Consider the following 16916-nt stretch of genomic DNA (forward strand, 5'->3'; position numbering starts at 1 on the left):
ATCTATTCTGTGCCAATATTAATAACCATTGCTCATGGCTTTCAAACAACTCAAACTATTTAAAAATTAATTCTGTTTACAGTACCTTCTAAAGGAAGTATTTTGTAAAAGTGAATAACTCAAACTGACTAGTGGCTACCCACAAAATATGACTACCCAGTAACAAAATGAATCATTTAGAACTAGCTGGCAAGCAATGGACATATTGTTGGAGAAAATATCAAGTGGAGATCAGATCCAGAAACTAGGAGTCTTGGGTCCTCTTTCCATTGTACCTTACATTTCCCGTGCTGCTCTGACATAGGCAGACCTAACTGCAGTGGTGTAGGCAGCTACTAGCCCCAGTCATCCCAATTCATACTATTTACTTTTTTATACTGGGCTGTAAGCTGTGGGGCTAACGTTAAGTGCCCTGTTCAGCTGTCACTCCTAGAAACACTTGCAGTCAAGAGTTGGAGCCCACAGGCATGCTAGTTTATGCTTTGCCTTTGTCTTTCCCTCTGTAAAATGGAGATGGCCACCAACTGATGCATGGCAAGCTTGTCTGAAGTCCCTGGTACGGGCCAAAGGCTAGTATTTCTTCAGTCTTCACTGGCAGTGATGCCACTGCCATTGCTGAAGAGAAACAACACAAGATGGAAAAACAATACAAATGCTGGCAGCCCTATAAACTGAAGTATGTAATGCAGTCCTGGACAGAGCAAGTGCCACATCTAGCAAAGCAGAAAATTAGGTTCTGCTAAATCCTTGGGTGCCACTTGTTCCATTTTGTATTTGCCATTGTTGCTACGGGCTCTAAGCAGCCCAAAACAGTCACAAACAGAAGTAAATCTTTCTTCTTCTAGCCTTTCTCTAGGAGAAATAGCTTGACAGGTTTATAAGAGAAGGGAAGTTGCACACTAGCACACTACTTAGCATGGCTGTACTAGCCTGTGAGGCAAAGTTTTTGGAGTGCCAAATAGAAGACGTGACTTTGGGCTGTAGGTTCTGCAACAATGAAGTGTTTGATCATTCTCATGCCAAGCAGGACTGTCTGCTGCAGTCTGTGTTATATGGGTAGAGCAAAACTTCTGCTATCTCTTGCTCTTGCATTTTCATTATTCTTTCTAATAGATGGGACACAACAAGGGCTGTGAGGTATAAAGTAGCTGTCAAAGACAGCACTGAGAAGTAAATATGTAGGCGATATCACTCACATAGGACTTTGAATACTCAGCTAGATGTGCTTTTTAAGTTAGTCTCTGTATTGAGTGCAGAGGTGATATGGACAGTGAATCCCCAGTGTATCAGACTCCCTTGCATGGCTAAGCCTGTAATCACAGAATCACACAATTATTAGGGTGAAAATGGACCTCTGGAGATCATGTACTCCAAACCGCCTGCTCAAAGCAGGCTCAACTAGAACTGATTGCTTAGGACCATACTTGGCTGGGTTTGAATATCTCCAAGGATGGAGATTCACAACCTCTCTGGGCAATGTGCTCCAGTACGGAATCACCCTTGCAGTAAAAATAAAAAAAAAGGGGGGGGGCGGGGGTGGAATTCTGATGTTTAAGGGGAATTTCTTGTACTTCAGTGTGTGCCCATTGCCTCTTGCCTTCCACTGGATACCACTGAGAAGAGTCTGGCTCTATTTCCTTTGCACCCACAATATCAGGAATTTGTACCTATTAAGAATTCCCTCTGATCCTTCTCTTCCCAAGGATAAACAATCCCACCCCTCAGCCTCTCCTACTATGTCAGATGCTCCAATCTGCTTGTCATTTTTGTGGCCCTTCACTGGACTGGCACCAGTATGTTCATGTCTCTCTTGTACCGAGGAGCCCAGCACTGGACCCAGCACTCCAGATGTGGCTTCACCAGGGCTGAGTGGAGGGGAAGAATCATCTCCTTTGTCTTACTGGCCATGCTCTTCCACAGGTGCTGTTGGCCACTTTTGCTGCAAAAGCACGCTGCTGGCTCATGTTCAACTTGTTGTCCACCAGGACACCCAGGTCCCACTATCTGATATCTAGTTCCATATTAATGGCTAGTTCCAGCTGCAGCTTTCTTCAGCTTCCTAGATTTAATGGCTTAAATTTCTCTCTAATATATAGATCAACATGCCTGGTCTGTTGAATAGCATGGATGGTTTCTGCATCAATGCTATTTAATTATCCAGTAGCACTGAGAGGTCTAAGAAGCCTCCAGGCTTTTGACCAGTTTAGCAGGCTGGACGCATACTTAACTGTCTAGAGCAAACAGAAGCAGAAGCAAGTTACTGTGTTTTCTTTTGAATCAGGGTAATACCAAACCTCTTGCTATGCCATAAGCTTTAATGGCAGCCTAACAACTGCAGAGTAGCTTGAATTAAGGAAGGAGCTGCTTTTCCTAGTAATCTGGTTGTTGTCCTTCTTGTGGACCAAACAATGGCATGTTCTCTGCATATACATTTGGGCCACCTCTCAAGCCCACATTTCTTAGCCCTAGAAGAGAAAGGAAAATTCACCCTTTCCCTAGTAATGGAGTGAACTGCTTCTACAAAAACACAACTGCATTCTCCAAAGAGCAACAGAAGTGGGCACAGTAGGTTAACACTCCAAAAACAGGACATACCCCTAACCAACACTCTATGTCATCACATAACCTAGATTTCAGTTCAGAATTTGGGTGTTGTTTTAGATAACAAAATACAACATATGTTCGTCATTAATCTTCTTGAACATTTGTTTGGCCAAAAACTGTCTCTTATGTAAACAGGTCTATGCTTCAGACAGAAGTGGTAAGATGTTATTCCAAGGTCTTGCATTATAGGGAATCTCTCCTTAACTCTAACAAGATACATTTAATGACAGCCTCAGTATTGGTGGCTGTACTCCAAAGACTTTATGGTCAGTTTGAATTTCAGAATAAAATAAAAATGTTTCTTGCATCAAAGGGGAAAAATATTGCCTCTAAAAAAACCTACCATTTGTCCCTACTCTATCTGAGGTTTCAATATCAAACACTCTTGCATCTGGCTTGCAAATAACGGAAAAGCTTTTTCTTCTTTCATTACCAAATGGCAGATGCTGCATTCATTGCAGCTGAACACCCTGGAGAGGTTTCCATTCATCATTTAATTTTTTACAGGTATAGGATCATATACCAAAATGAAGGAAAAAAAGGAGAAAAATAAACTTTGTTTATTTAAGGAAAATAAATGCTTCATTGTATTTTTCTTAGCTAGTTCTGGGCTCAGTTGGTGTATTTAATTTATGTTTGTAAATGTAGTCACATAAACTATCAAAAATTTTACTTGCAGAATATTGATGGAGTAAATTAAAACATGCAATTTCCTGTAAGCTCTTGCTCCCCATAGCTGGTCTCGTCATGCCTTTTTCTTTCAGAACAAAACAAGAACAAGCGAACAGCTTCAGTCCTGCCAGTCCAGGGGAAGTGCCTGAGTGGGGAGCAAGGCTCTCCTGGAACTGTGATCACTGCAGCTACTTATGGGCTGTGAACCTTTCCCAAACTTTTTTGTCTCCATTTCCCCATTTGTACAATGTAAAACATATCTAAGAACTAGCCAAGAGCCATATACTTACTCACTGTTGGGGAAGTTAGTTCTTCACAATGAAGAAGAGTTAATGCTTTGATTGCTTGAAGGTTAATCCAAGTCTTTCAACTGCTTGATAGGAATTGTATCCAGATACAAGGAGCCCCAAGTTTGCAATAAACACCACCATTAGAAATATTTACCATTGAGTAAGGGCATTGAAGAGGATGAGTCTCAACTGCACCAATTCCAGAACATAGTATCTTAATTTCATTACACATTTTGGACATAGTCCTGATATGCTTCCGAATGTTGTAGAGATACAGAACTCTTGAGATATGGTTTGGTTTTTTATCTGGAATTCAGACAATTGTTTTAAGAATTTCTTACAAAGTCCTGCATTCAGCATCTGGGAAAATGGTACAGAAAAGACTGTGTTCATAGACATACAGATTAATAAGGAAAGGACAGAAGCTAGAAGGAACAAAGTAAGGGAAAAAAGACAACTGCGCTGACTCTTAGTATTTCAAATGCCTGGAGGAGTGAGAAGAAAATAGAATTACTTTTGTAGGTGGAAAGAGAATTTGGTACCTTTACAAAAGTGACAGCTGCTATAAATGACATGGCAGGTGCTGCTGCTTCTTCTCCCTCCTCTCGGCAGAAATGCTCGCCTCAGCAAACATGCTGCCATTCAGCTTCATTTTAATGGTTTTAATGCGTTTTAAAGCCAGACCTGCAGATCTGCAGAGCTTGCAGCCAGAGAATCAGAAATGTTGACAAATGAAATGAGGTGAAGTCAGGCATCCCCTTCCAATTCCAAAACTATTAATGCCAGTCCTTTTCCATTTGGACTTCTGTTGTGGTATACTGAACTGAGCAGTTATAAGACTTCAATATACCATGTTTTTTCTGCCAAGTATTGCTCTGCAGCCCCTTCGTTTATTCAGTTTGGCCCACCACACTGCTGTCATGACAAAGTTTCATTTAGAGATATTACCCCATTAGTATTGACAAGTGATTGAGAACCATAGAAGTCTAGATCGGTTGTCTGGAGTTGTCAGAAATTAGAAAAATCCATCTTAGCCTGTTACATAAATTTGTTTTGAAAGCAAAACAAAATTAGAAGCAGATAGGTTGGCTGGTATAAAACAGACAGGTTAAAACTGTGACAGTGAGTATTTACAGCTAGTGAAGTCGCGCAATGATTACGACAGTGAGAAAAACAGGAGGAAATTTTTGTAGCTGAAGTCACCAAAATGTGTCTGAAGTAATGTTCATGGAATGTGGTTGCCAGCTTTCATGTTGTTTATCTGAGGGTCACTGAACAGAGGAAAACTGACTGGGAAGAGCTACTGTCACCATGGCCATCATCCTACTGTATCTCAGAGGGATCCATTATTACACTAACATGCTTCCAACAGAAACCTGCTCTGGTGCTAAACCTGGATTTTGGCTGGATTTACTCAGTGAGAAAAACTCACCTGGGAGCCCTCATTTCCTGACTCACAGCTCTGGAGCACATTCACTATCTGAATAGCTTTGGGGACCAGAATGTTAAATGTGCCAGCAAGTAAGGTCTTTTCTAAAATAGAGCTCAGAATCTGGCCAGCTTCAAGGCTCCCTCTTAACGATTTGAAAACTCAGTCTTCCAGGATTCAGTGTTCCTAGATTTTAAATATATGTAGAAGTTTAAGAAGGCAAACAGAGCTGAACACCTGCAAGTCTGCAGTCAAGATAATTTTGTTTTGATACTGTCAATGTGTAACATTTCTGTTGTGGGGTTTTATATACTTTCTCTTCCAAAACCAACTTCAGATTTCCTATTTTTCCTTCTGAGGTGGTATTATTTCCTTTGTCCTCTTTATTCCATCGCTCTCCAATTTCCATCCTAAGGAAAATCATGACTCTGAAAAGCTCCATAGTTTAGTAACATGGGAATAGTGGAATTGTCACAAACAGTCCAGTAAACTGATGTAGAAATGGTCTGGAAGAATCTGGATTACTTGGAAATAGGATCTTAGCCATGAACAAACATTTCAATAATGGAAGGAGAAGTAAGCTGGGCAATGACCAGTTACTTTAAATATTCTTGGTTTTCTCGTAAGTATGATGCATTTTCTTCATGTTCTGCTCTGTAATGGATAAAACTTAAACTACCATGATCTTCATACCAAGCCTACCTGTGGAGGATCATGGAAGTCTGCCAGTTGCTCTGGATATTACTGTTTCAATAAGTGGAGACCTACAACATGATTATTAAATTTCTATTAGTTTCTGTCAAATCTATGAGGGAACCAAAAGATCTATCTAATTTTAGAAGATTAGATGGAATGTTTACCTAAAGTAGTACTGACTGTCCTGCAAAAAAATGAAGTGATGTCAGATAACTGGCAGTAAAAATATAAAAACTTTTGATGCTATATTTCTAAGGACCTAAACCACTCCCCATTTCTGAGTATCTTTTGAGTGTTCAAGTGGCCTGAAATCTGACTATGTATCTGGCTTTTGCAAATGGGCCTGTCTCTCCAACGGGCCTCTCTCTTAGTGATCCAAACCAAAATCCTGATTCCAGCTGTCCCTGTTTTGAGGACATTTCCATGTTAATATCTGAATTTTGCTGCATGCCCTTGCCCACAGAGGCAGACAGCCATGTCTGTCTACTACTTGTAGTAGGCAATTTTTCAGTTTCCAGGAGCTGTGCCTGTGCTCAGAGGGAGCAGCCAGACTCTTCTCAAACTATGTTCAGGGTCACACTGAGGAAACACCCTCTTGGAAGCTGCCTGGCTCTTTGTTCCTTCCATCAGTCTAAAACAAATGTCATTGAAAGTGTATCATTCCTCTTTGTGTATGCAAAGACCATGGGAACATTTACAAGTCAATCTCTTTCAGATGCCACATACAAAATCAGAGGAAATAACAATGTTTGGGTCTTTCAAGAAAATCCAAAGTGTCCAGATTTCTTTGGCAGACTTTCCCACTTTGTTTTTCCAGGCTGAGAAGCATGGAAGTACCCTTTCCACCTCTTTCCACCTCCCTGTCGCTCACAAGTTCAAGGCTGATGATGCTTGGCTCAGAGAGGAAATTTAGAAATGAATGGAAAAACACATCCAGCTGACCCAAAGGGGAACTGCATCTTCTACCTGCTACTGTCTTCCTCCACATGTTTTACCTTCTTTCTGCAGGTTAAGTGACTCACTACATTCTCCTGCCATTTACTTATCTTCTGTTTTCTCTGTGTGCACAGCAAATCTCTGATGCTCGTGGGACTGTTCCAAGTTCAATAAAATTTCATTTTCTGAAGGTTATAAGATTCCTCAAACTCCAGTTGAGGTCTGGAGCCAGAGGGGGGTCCAGTTTGCATAAAATCAAAGCTCTGCCACAGGCAAGTGACACATATAGCTCATTAAGAAAGTTCTCAATCTGGAAGTGTTATTTTTTTATGTGGGAAACAGCTTAACTGACTATAAACTGTTGCTGAAATTTTAGCTGGAATTATGCACACAGTCCTGGCTGGAGCAAGCAGAAAATATTTGCACAGACATCCATTGTCTTGACCCACAGACAGAGTTCAAACAAACACTGATGGGAAAATTAAATTAGGAGTACAGGATATTGTCCTTCATTCCCTGCATTCAGGTTACTCAGATGGCAGAATCTGAAATTTATATGGCATTTTAATTGGTCATAAACAAACTCAAAATTATTCCAAGGTTGGATCTGAACAGATTTCATATATGAATATTTAATATTCACAATGTTTGCCAGAAGGATGACTCTGAATGTTGAAACTTTGCATTCATCTGAGAAACAAGGAAAGCAACAGAGGTGAACAGTGAAAGCTTATGCAGAGTACCCTATTAACACACTTCATATGCTCCTCTGTGTTGTGCTATGGTGATACAGAATGGTGAAGTGTTTACTTTTTCACTTATACTGTGGATGACTCTATTTTTCTCTTTAATTTTTGTACCTGTATCAGCCTCCATGCGTGAAGTTACATCTGGTATGGCAAAGGAATTTAACACTATGAAAAAAGTTTTTAGTCTAGTTGGCCAAATAGAAAGGTTGGGAGAAAGTTTATTTTGGAAAACCTGACACGGGAAAAATGAAAAATGAGGGTTAATGTAAGCATTTGTTTTGTCCCAGCTATCAGTATTTCATTTATTGTTTGGTTTAAATACTTTTTTTTTATGTTTTAAAATATTTATGCATTTCAAATTTAAAAAAAAGAAGGAATATAAATACTTCTTTTAAAATGTTCAAATGCAACATGCATTAATATGATTCATGTATGCATTAATGACTTCACCAAGGGGAGATCATGCTTGACCAACCTGATAGCCTTCTATGATAGCATGACTGGCTGGGTAGATGAAGGGAGAGCAGTGGGTGTTGTTTACCTCAAATTCAGCAAGGCTTTTGACGCTGTCTCCTATAACATCGTCATAGGTAAGCTTAGGAAGTGTGGGTTAGATGAGTAGACAGTGAGCTGGATTGAGAACTGGCTGAACAGCAGAGCTCAGAGGGTCATGATCAACGGCGCAGAGTCTGTTTGGATGCCTGTAACTAGCGGTGTTCCCCAGGGGTCTGTGCTGCATCCAGTCCTGTTTGATATATTCATCAATGACCTGGATGAATGGCTGATGGCACAAAACTGGGAGGAGTGGCTGATACACCCGAAGGCTGTGCTGCCATCCAGTGAGTCCCAGACAGGCTGGAGAGCTGGGCCAAGGGGAATCTGATGAAATTCAACAAGAGCAAGTGTAAGGTCCTGTACCTGAGGAGTAACCCATGCACCAGGACAGGCTGGGGGCTGAACTACTCAAAAGCGGCTCTGCTGAGAAGGACCTGGGAGTGCTGGTGGACAAGCTGACCATGAACCAACAATGTGCCCTTGTGGCCAAGAAGGCCAACAGTATCCTGGGGTGCGTTAAAAGGAGTGTGGCCAGCAGGTTGAGGGAGGTTATCCTCCCCTTCTTCTCTGCCCTAGTGAGGCCACATCTGGAGTACTGTGTTCAGTTCTGGGCTCCCCAGTTCAAGAAGGACAGGGAACTACTGGAGAGAGTCCAGTGGAGAACTACGAAGATGGTCAGGGGACTGGAGCACCTTTCTTATGAGGGAAGGCTGGGACACCTGGGTTTGTTTAGCCTGGAGGAGAGAAGACTAAGAGGGGATCTTATCAATGCTTATCAATAGCTAATGGGTGGGTGTCAGGAGGATGGAGCCAGACTCTCTTAAGTGGTGCCCAACGACAGGACAAGGGGTAATGGGCACAAACTGGAACACAGGAAGCTCCACCTGAATATGAGGAGAAACAACTTTACTTTCAGGGTGACAGAGCAGTGGAACAGGCTGCCCAGAGAGGTTGTGGAGTCTCCTTCCCTGGAAATATTCAAAACCCACCTGGACACATTCCTGTGCCCCCTGCTCTAGGTGTACCTGCTCAAGCAGGGGGGTTGGACAACATGATGTCCAGAGGTCCCTTCCAACCCCTATCATTCTGTGCTTCTGTGATTCTGTGAAATAATGGCAATGCTGTTTACCAGCCTCACAAACAGCTCAAAATTTACTTTTTGCTTAGTTTCGTTTCTTTACAGCAAATATTTCTATTCAGTCTCAAAAATAAGGATCACAAAAATATTGTCTTACCCTTCACCAGCTCCGTGTTAACACCTGCCCCTCTCCAAAAATAACCAGAAGGCATAAATCCAATATCCATCCTGAAGTCCAATCCCTATCCTACCCCAACAGAACTGGCAGCATCCCATTTCTCCAGATCCTCCTTCCCAGCTGTACTCAAATGAATTCCCTTTTCTTAATATCAGTCTTCATCTCAGTTTTATAGAAACCCATGTTGAACATGGAGCCATTACTGAAGACCTAAAGCAAATCCAAATTTAAAATCTTGTCCAGTCTTATTCATGCCCTAGTTTCTGTCACATACTACATACCTGCTCTTCACAATTGAAAAGATCAACAGTGAAATGGGAATTATTGATGTCACAGAACCCAGTAACAGAACAAGTTTTTCAGACTTTCTTTACCTAAAACATAGTACCAACCATTGCTCTTCTCTCAGTAAAAGCCTTACTCGCCCACACAGAAAGCATACACCCTTCCTAACAGTAGTTTTCTCCTGCCGTACAGAATTGAAGACTCCGATAATAATCTGACCTCTGCAGCCCCTGCTTTCCTGAACTGCAATTTTAACATTAAGCCTAAATTTCTTCATAAATTCCAAAACAATCTTCTCCTGTGTTAGAACCAGTCCTTGTTCTAGGCCTTGATGCTCTGCAAGAAACCACACTAATATTTGAATTTTGCTGCACAGATCCCGAGCTCCAAATTTAATCCTGTTGGACACCATATCCAAAACCTATTCAACTTTTCCTGCCATGGCATTGATCATCCATTACTCACAGGTAGGACCAGCCACAACCTGTCAGGCAAGAAACGGAGTATCTAAATTCAGCTTTCTTTACCTTAAACCTAAACATGACTTTGGTCAATAAACAAAATAAAAACCGACCAACTTGGACACCCTAAAAATTAAGTTCAGAGAGAAACACACAGGTCACTACAAATAGCAGCCCACATGCGATTACCTCAGGAATTAGTAGGTCCACCCATTAACTTGCTCTTCTGGCCTCCCCTTTCCTGGACCATAACATAAGCATTAATGGTAAGAATGTTCTCTAAATACAATACTGATCAGTACTACAGAGTTCATACCACAATGACTGACTGCTTTGATACTGAAGTTTGCTCTTCTTCCTTAGCTTCTTAAGGAGCTAATGTAAAATCAAGACCTGAACCATCTTTTACCAGACCTGTGATCCAAAGCCACACTAACAGTTAATGCTTTAACAGCCTTAGCCCAGTTATTGTTTTCTGTCACATGAATAATCATTCACAGAATCACAAACGGTAGGGGTTGAAAGGGACCCTCTGGACATCATGTTGTCCAACCCCCCTGCTTGAGCAGGTACACATAGAGCAGGGGGCACAGGGATGCGTCCAGGCGGGTTTTGAATATTTCAGGGATCCAACACTCAATTTAGCTCTCCATGCTTTCTTTCACAGAAAAAGGGAGTGCTACCCTTACGATAGGCTTCTGGACAGACTAACAATGGCCCCAGACTTCTGAATTAATGCTAAGCTAAGTAGGTTTCTGGCATCAGCCCTGACTGTGTCTCTAAATTCTGTAGGACCTACCAGTAAATTCAGGTCTTTGTCCTCTTCTACCCCAAACTCTGTCTGCATAACTGCCAGATGCTTTATCTGTAGTCCTGTCAGACCTTAATCATTGACAGTTCATTGCTGCAACCTCACCCCTAAATGAAGAGTAAAAGACTGGTAAGATTCAGCAATAATTTTTTGTTTACAACGTCCGCTTTCTTGAAGCCTGATCCTTCACCTGACCCTAATCTTAATAATACCTTATCATAATAATAATCCTACCCATCCTCTTTTCAGTGCTAAAGCATATGGACTGCACTCATCTTTGCCAACCTCAGCCCTCCCCATGATGGACAGGATTCATTAATACTCCCAGTTCTCTGTCCTTTTCTTTCTTGCCCCCTAGCTCCAACCATTTGCTTCATTACAGACTTAACAGCTCCCACATCAGAGCCAATAATCCTTTCAGACACCATTATATGTCTCCAGAAGCCCACATTAAAAGCAGATCTCCCACCTTGGTGCCCCAGAATCCTAATCCTAACCACAACCAAAAGAGTCACCTTCATTATAGTTATTCTTGTTGCCTCTAGGATGCATCATCAGATCTTCACTCCTCAAAAAAAAAATGGCTGAAATAAGGGCTGCTGTGATACAGCGGCAAACATAATTCCACAGACTGGTTTCCTAAATCCAGACCATACATCCAACCTTTATACTGCCTTTAATAACAACACTCTTGCCACCAGCTCCCATCACAACTAGCCAGAAGGCATAAGTCCTTGCTATCACCAGCCCACATCAACAAGATCCTGCAGTAAATGTGTTTGTCCAGCTTTTCCTTTCCTGAACCCTAACCCTAACTGCAGCCACACAACTCACCCCTGCCACTCCAGAGCATCAACCTTAATCCCAGCCATAATTGTAACCTTAACTGTAACCTGTCACTTCTCTCTACCACAGAACTAATCACCTAGAGGCAAATCATCTCTCCACTGCATGATGGACAATCTCTGAAATAAGGTTTACAGGGTAGCAAAATGCCAATACAGGAAAATTATCTTCCAGTAATATATTTGGGTTTTTTCAATTGTTGCTTGAAACACATTTTTAAAGGTATCTACTGCCAGTTTTAAATGTGTTTTTGTTTCAAGCGATGAGTTTTAGTTTTAGTGTAGCTTGTCAGTGCTTTAACAATCCCTGGGCTAACAGAAAACCTTTGTTTTGTGGCTTACTAAAGAAAGGAAAACAATGTGAAGGCTTCTTCAATATAACGAATGCTATGCAAGGGCACATACACAATCTCCAGTAAATGTGCAAATGCTTTTCCAGATCTAAGTTGTATAGAGCTTTGTTGGATGGGATTTTTATCTTCATATTTCCTTACATTTGTATGTGTTGGAAGATACTTTAACTTATTCCAGAAGCATTGAATAAATTAATAAAATCGTATTCTCTTTTTATCTGTAAAATTCTGCTAAGAGCACTCACTGCTCTAATCCAGTGCTGACTAAAAACTTGTGATTCCCATTAATTTCAATAGACACTGGAAGAAATTGCAAACCAGTACCCTATAAAACTAACAGCATGACAAAACAATGTCTCAGAATTAACATAAACAATTCTTTCTGTAGATACATTTCTGAAAGTGCAATTCACTGGAGAAAATATACTCCACAGGTTTTCCTAATCATATTTCTTTTTTGGTAATGTACAAAGTTATTCCCCAAAGGCAATGCTTTGTTCCCATTCAAGTCAAAGATAAAAATTCTCTTGAGTTTCATGGGAACAAGAGTATTCTAAAAATAAAATTGTTCCTCTGATAACATCTAATGGATTCTTTTTTTCTCAGAAAGCATACACAACAAAGATAACATTTTCATCAGTTCCGTTTCTGCCGTCAGGGTGTAGTTCTGTTCAGTGCAAACATAGCTTAGGGATATGTGAAGGCACTTTATGTTGTCTCATGCACTCTCTCGATTACCCTGAGGCTAAATTGTCCCTTTCTGGTGGTAGTTTACAGCTGCTTCTGGGCAGCAGTATAGCTCAGGAGCCTTCATATAAGCAGGGGAAAAAAAGTTTCATGGTCTTATACTGCTTCACAGTAGGAGCAACTCTTTCTCGGACTTCTGCAATTTCTCATCGGCCCTGGAATGCTGCCATGATGACCACAGAAGAGGCTGTAAGTCTGTTCATAATCACTGTGAATCCTTCCTGAGGATAGCAAGAAACAGGACTGCCACAGAGAAAGGTAGAACAAAGCACTAAACTTGTAGCCCAGCCACACATCAAAAGACAAAAAATAATTAAAATCATTGCATAGCTTCAGCAATAGGACCACCAAGACCACTGCTTGAGACTCTCTAGCTGTAAATTCTTCAGCTCTGTACAGAGTCCCACAGCACACTTTGTGACCCAAGCCTTCCAGGAGAGAGGGGGATGTTTAAACTTTCCAGATCTCACTTTAGGTAAAACAATGAGCAATCTGTTTGTGATGAATGCTCCCTGTGTGCCGTGCCCTTCTGTCTCATCTGCAGTTTACTCTTCCCATTAAACAAGGCACTGCAGGACGCTTCCTAATGTCTTTTGGAGGCTTATTTGTTGTTCTCCATGAATATATAGTACTACTGTTACCTTACTCCATGGAAGCACTTAGCTGGGTGACCATGCTGGGCTCAGCAAACACCATTTGAATTGGGGCTCCCCTGTTCACTTAGTTACGCGAGTGGAGTGAGGGAGAGGACCACACAAACACAACCTACACCTATCAAAAAGCATTGCCAGCCTTTCCTAGAAGACCTTTGCAAGCACCTCTGCTTAAATAAATGCTGCCCATCAGGTTGCCTTCTGAGATGGAAGCTGAAAGAGAAAGGCGCGTTTGCTTGTATAGGCACTATATGGCTTCATTTTTCTGTTTTACTTAAGATGGATTGTGTTTCATAGCTGGATTTTGAAATGAGAGTAGTTGACTACATGGCCATCCAGATTGCAGCAGGTATAACTGCGAGAAAAGGCTGTAGAGAAGGATGCTGAAGATCCTTGGCAGAACTACCATAAGAATATATTGTGTGGGTGTGGTGAAGCAAGTGAGGTGTTGTGTTAAGCTTCTGAGCATGCATGGGGTGAACCAGACAATAAAACTTTGAGAAACTTCAGCCAAAACTGGATCCTTCTGCAGTAAAAGAAAGTACTGTGCTCTCTTGGCAATCAGACTCCATTCTGAATTCTTACTGTTGTCCATACAGAGAAGCACATAGGGAGATTCCAGAGAGGGGACCAGAGGAGTGTGCAAGATGGGAAGATGTGGCACTTTGGGAAGAAGGAACTTGACATGGGCCATGGGAAGTGAGCAGGAGCCCAGGGCAGGGGTCTGACCAGTGTGAACTGGACGGTGAGTGAAATGGGTGTTTGCAGCTATGTGTTGGCTGCAGACAAAGCAATGAAGGATACAAAGCTGTCACATGGGTGGCAGAGGCCAGAGCCTGGGCAGCTGGGACAATCAAAGCAGGGTAGCTTCCCAGGTGCCAAACAGGGGCTGTGATAAACTACAGGAAGAAGTTGAAGTCTAAAGTACTTTTATCCAAGAGAAGAAGGGACAGGCGCCACTTCCCCAGCTTTTTGCAGAAGCCTTGCCCCTATCAGCTGGGCAAGTTCTGGGAAAAACAAATCCCTCCAGAGCTCATAACCACCTGCACCCCACCTCCTGCTGAGCAATTTGAGCTCCCAGGGCTTGGAGCATCCTTGTGTAGTAACCCACATCCTCCTGTCATTCCAGAAGCTCTCTCTTGGTGAGAGAGGCCCTGTGCTGACTCCACACTCTTGTACCCTTCTTATGACTTGTGGGCACAGTGGAAGGGCAGAAGAGAACCAACGTGGTGGGGACTCGGATGCTCATGGAAGACATTTTTGGCAAGAATTTCTCCCTGTCTTTACACTGGGGGCACCAGAAGCAAAACAACCCTGCACAAAGAGCCTGTCACTGCAAAAGAGACATGACTAGTGGAACAGGCACAGGAAGGGCCTTGTGCCTGGATGCAGCCCTGATGGAACCATGCATGCTTACATGGGGGGAACACCACAGTCCGGTAGGACGGCTTTTCTCCTCCATGGGCACCAGGCAAATAACACAAGGTTTCCCCATCCTGGTATGCCTGCACTGTTTCTGCTGAGCTGTGGTCCTGTTAGAAACACCTGGGGTGAAGATGGAAGAGGTAGGCGAGGTCAGGGAGTGCTGAGTCCTTCCACAATTCTGGACAAGGCTACCACAAACGCTGCAGAGGCTGAAGGCTCTGGGCAGTGTGCCCACATCCATCTTCCCAGCCCCTTCTTCCCTGCATACTTCCCACCCAAGGGGATGCGAGGCAAGGGGTAGGCTGAAACCAACACGGGTATTTCCAGACATTTGACATATTTTGAGGAAAATATAGTAAGAAATTAATGGCCACTTTGCTACATAAATCAGAAGTGCTAATGCTCTTATCTTTGCCTGTCACCTAGTTCAGCCACGGCTCTGTGAGACACAAACCCAGTTATTATTTTACCCAAGATTAAATTCTGAGCATTATATTTATCTTCTTATCCTAACCTTAAGACTGAATCTCTAGGTTCTGAAACTATAAAGAGGGTAGATTCAGACTAGATATAAAGAAGAAATTTTTTATGATGGGAATGGTAAAATACTGGAACAGGTTGCCCAGAGAGGTGGTAGATGCCCCATCCCTGGAAACATTCAAGGTCAGGTTGGATGGAGCTTTGAGCAACCTGGTCTAGTTGAAGATGTCCCTGCTTATTGCAAGGGGATTGGACTAGATGACCTTTAAAGGTCCCTTCCAACCTAAACTATTTTGTGTTTCTGATTCTATGACTATACATCTTTAAGCAGTTGAAAGTACCTGTGTCATACGATAAACAGAGCAGCACTTTTTCATGTTGCTGTTTTAAAGAGCAAATGGGTATGATTTTAGCTGTTCCTAAAGTAAACCTTTAGAAGCCTTTTTCAAACGTTATTCAGTATGGCCTCGAAAGTTGCAGCTACAATTCAGACTGTTCAAATTCCCATTTAAATGAAAATTCATGGAATTTTCTACAAAAAAGAAAGAAAGGAAGAAGGAGAATTATTACTACTGGGAAACATTTTCCTGCATATACAGCAATGGCAGAATGTTGACATTAAGCTGCTGGATTTACTTGAAGCAATGGAAGACTGAAGACGAAATCAAGTTTTTAGACACCCACAAAAGTTAAATGATAAGCATTTAACTTTAAAAGTGACAATATATTAGTTTGCATAGCTATTACAGCTTTCGTTTAATTTAAAGTTTATTAAAATGGCTCACAAGATTCAAGCATCGCTTACACAAGTACCCAGGCATTTCTAGAGCAATGTGTGTTCTTCACCAGTAGAGAGCAGCACTAGCCTAACTAGTGTCTCGATGCAAAAGTTGCTCTACTTCCTTTCTTCACCCAACAACTGAAGCCAAAGGAAGCTCCCTCCCTCTCTGTTTCAAGTGAATACCTGGTCTCATTACTGAATGCTTTGCAGTGAAGTAAAATTTAAGCATATGCTTTATCACTGGCAGAACTCTCTAATGATCACCCTACTCACAAAGCCGCTAATCGTGCCTGTTTTCTTCCTTCCAGGGTAGCTTTTACCTGGGAGACCCTCTAACATTTCTCACAGGCGCAGACAATGCAGAAGTTAAATATGAGCCTAACAGGCACACTAACATGCTGTGTTGCCTGAAGTTTGCTTTTTGTTTAATGTTGCTTTTCCACCGACTGACCAAGATGGGAATCATGGAACTGCACCAGCCTTAGAAAGCACACAGGAAAGCAGGGTCCTTGTCCTAAAACGTAGTTTCTTACCTTAAAAAAACATGGCCCATGCAGACAGGTAGACAGAATCCTGGCAAGGAGATAAGCAACAGATTCTGCACTGCTGTTCACAGAAGATAATTGTGGCTGGTACTTCCTTTCTACCTCGGGATTTACCAGCAGAGCTTATGTACTGCCTAGCTCATAAGATGCCATGAATTGCTCTCAACCCCTCATTATTTCAGCTTTTGCATTAATTCTGGCTTGTGTTCTTCAGACCTACCTCATCACCATATATGATCCGGACTCTGGCTTGTCTTTGGCTGCCCTACCCGGACTGGCTGCGCTCACCTCACTGGGGTACCATAGGATTGATAAGGCCCCTGCCCTACTGTCCTTGTTATCA

This window comes from Phalacrocorax carbo, chromosome 1, assembly GCF_963921805.1.
Source record: "Phalacrocorax carbo chromosome 1, bPhaCar2.1, whole genome shotgun sequence".
In the NCBI taxonomy this organism is placed as follows: domain Eukaryota; kingdom Metazoa; phylum Chordata; class Aves; order Suliformes; family Phalacrocoracidae; genus Phalacrocorax; species Phalacrocorax carbo.